Genomic DNA, 3,538 nt, shown 5'->3' on the forward strand with positions numbered 1-3,538 from the left:
TATAATCACTTAACAGAGAGCTAGCTAGCCCTGTAGTTCTCCCTGATTACACGACGATTACAGGTCGAGTTCCACCGATGACGTTAGGTAAAGTTTTCGTAAAAGCACTAATGTCCGAAGTTAATGTCTGAAGTTAAATGGTTTGCAATGTTCGAAATTTATAAATTTTCCTGGTCAAATATCTTAAGTTTCCCGATTAATTAGCGTTATAACAATCACAGTTATAGCTTCAGAAGTTTATAGCACACCAACTATAGCAAACAAATAATAGATACTGTTTTTAAGCGTGTCGCGTTGGTTATATTTATAGGCGTGTGGAGAGTTTCTCGAAAATTCAGATTACGTAACAATACAAAGCTACACTGGCGTTTACGTACATACATATATTGTTGATTCTTACACTCGAGAACCTTCTACAACTTTAGAGAATAGGCGGGAGTTTTGCAATACATATTTAACAGTATAAGCTATGCATATTTCTGAATATAAATTTAATCTAAGCAAACGTCGATATTAGAATAAATATATGATAATAAATCCGTCACAACACACATAGATATACGTTGTTTGTTATTTACTAAAGCTACATTGGAATATCTACTATGTCCAACGCGGGAATCGAACCCCGGATTGTAGCATTGCAAGTCCGTATATATACATACGTAGTACACACACATATATATATAAAACAACACTCATTCGTAGTTAATCTAGCAGAGTAACATCGCCTGAGAAAATAAAATAAAATCCATTAAACCCAAGATATGGGCAGGTTTATTTCACTTGTTATAACCGACAAAACTACTAAATCTCTTCGTGAATTCAAACTTTCCAGCTTTCTCATTTGACTCACAAATGTAATATACACACTAAAAGTCATCTTCTCGGTCCCAGGATGGAAGTGAAACAATCAAACAATGATTTGGTATAATATCTAATCATTAACTTCTATTTATTTATTTTTTTACAGAAAATCTGGTACACATAAATTTTAAGTCTGATCTCGTGTTCAGTAAAAGAAAAGTACTGTTTGGTGCATGCACCATTCACCAAAATCACATACACAAAGCCATATCGTATCCCAACAATCAAAATCAATCTGCTTGGTGTTATCTCAAAATACATGACTTTGAACTTCATTTGATCTAAGCACAGTGACCATTACTGGGTTGATATATCAACTAGCATTAAGACATAATTAGGTTTTACTGTAAATGTACCTTGAAAATAATCTAATACTTTATTAATTTGCCTTAAAAAAAAGCCAAGTTCGTTGTTAATTTTGCCTTTGTTTCCATTATTTTGATAACGGTGACTAGTGATTAAAAATCCCTGGTTTTATCCAACATTTTAACAAATATAGATTACTAGAGTTAGGATTCATGGTAGGTTCTTGTCTACTTATATATGTCGAATATTTATTGAACAAAAAAAAGCCTGGAACATTGAGCCAAAAACATGGAATTCCACTTTGTTCATTTTTAACACAGATTTTTTTTTCTATATTCTTTCTGATTTATTATGCGAGTTTCTTCTCTGATTAAAAAAGAAATACGACAGGTATAAGCCACTAATTAGAATTAACCACCTTGTATGATCAATATCTATATTTTGCCATACCTTTCTTCAATACAAAACGGAAAAAATACGTAACTGTAATATTTAAATTGGCGTGACAAACAGAATGTGGTCTTAGTTGTATAATAGTTTTAACTTGAACATTTCTTCTTTATTGTAGATGCCATCTTTTTGAACCAATCCCTCGAAATTAGTCATTCGAGGAGGGAATAAACACAGGCACGTAATAACTGGATAACGAATTCATACATATCTACGATGAAACCAAGACGTTTTTGTATTTTCAATAACCAAGAACTGGGTACCCGGAGAAGTCATTTCACGCATGTCAGCAAGATTGGTATGATAACACTGAGGCCATTATGGGCCTAAGATTTTGCGTACCAGATTATGAATACAAGGGTAAACAGATTCGCGTTCCCCACGTTAGGGTCGTGGCTGCGTTATAAGAGTGACGGTCAAATCCCAATATTTGATTAGGATAGCCCAAAAGTTGTCGGCTGGTGCTGTTAAATAGCTGCCTTTCGTCTAGTCTATAAGATAAAAATTAGGGATGATTAGCGCGGATAGCCCTTGCGCAAAAAAAATATATCTGGAACAACAACTTTTACACATAAATTTGAGACTTAAATACATGTATGTATACCTTGGGGGGGGGGCATGAGTAAGTTTACCCAATTAATATACGAACGAACCAATCACGAAAGAAAAGTGAAAACATTCCAGAAAAATTCCATCCTAATGATGGAACACTTGAGCTTCTGGCTTTTTGCTTAAAGTAGCTTCCAGACAACATAGTATATAAAAAAACAAACAACGTGTTCTTTAACATGGACCTAGTAGAAGAAACAAATGTGTCGTCAATATAAGGTAATATTCAGGGTTAGAAAAGTTCTAATATTATCACACTGAAATATTCAGGGCTAAAGGCGAACAAGATATTGTGAACATATTCGTAATACATATATATATATATATATATATATATATACGTATTGATAAATAACGAATTAGATTAACTATACGTCATTATAATATTACATTCTGTCTAAATATATCTGGGCAAATAAATTAGATAAATTATAAAGTTTTTATTTGTCCGGTATTATTATATTATTTATTATGGACGTATTCCTCTGTTTGTTATTACACAACTAATTACAATCACAATGCCGATGCGTGTTGTGTGTGTGTCGTTAAAACCTTCTGTCAGGCTCACGTGACTAAAACAAGTTAGCATGTGAAACGTCCCGATAAGTATTAACTAATAAAAATATTTATAGTGTATGTAATATATTCTCAACGGTGTTTGTGAATTATATACTAATTAACACAGTCAGCTAGATGTTGGGCCTATACTGCTATTCGTTTGACTTCAAATAGTAGTCTCCGAATTAAAAAAAAAAGAAACTTATATTAATGTACGTTTAGTATCAGAAAAACGCCATTACTCAGTGTGGATTCTTTGACTAAACAACTACTGGAATGAGAGGTGGAAAGTCAGGGAAGATTTCGGCGAAAGCAGCTCACGTGAGAGGTTTCGAGAAAATACTTAATAAGGTTTTTTTTTTTGCACCACACATTTTGTGAATAAATAATTAAAACTCTAACTTTGTATATAACGTAAACATGTTTCTGAACATCCAGGGCCGAATCTTAACCTGAAAAGATAAAATTTTTGTAAGAGAAAAACATTTCGACTGAATGAATGAGGATTTAAAAGAACCCTTTAAGTACTTCGTTTGGCAATGGCTTTTTATTTTTGTGGGAAATTAGATACTTCGCTGGTTTTTATACACTTATTAGTTTTTATCTTTAGTATACATTTTATACACTTAAGCATATCAAAGTACTCTTAACCATGTATCGTGCATGCGAAAACACACGTATTTCTTTTTTTCATTTTAAGTACTGAATTTATATTCAGTTATACGCAATAAAGGACTAAAACACCCAATTT

The 3,538-nt window shown here is 32.6% G+C and overlaps 1 protein-coding gene across 2 annotated transcripts in view; it reads right to left on the bottom strand.

Annotated features, from left to right (window-relative positions):
- LOC106459186 (diphosphoinositol polyphosphate phosphohydrolase 1-like) overlaps positions 1 to 3,538 on the bottom strand; it is a 54,170-nt gene that overhangs the window by 42,905 nt on the left and 7,727 nt on the right. The window lies entirely within an intron of this gene.

Source organism: Limulus polyphemus, unplaced genomic scaffold (assembly GCF_000517525.1).
Source record: "Limulus polyphemus unplaced genomic scaffold, Limulus_polyphemus-2.1.2 Scaffold572, whole genome shotgun sequence".
NCBI classification, from domain to species: Eukaryota; Metazoa; Arthropoda; class Merostomata; order Xiphosura; family Limulidae; genus Limulus; species Limulus polyphemus.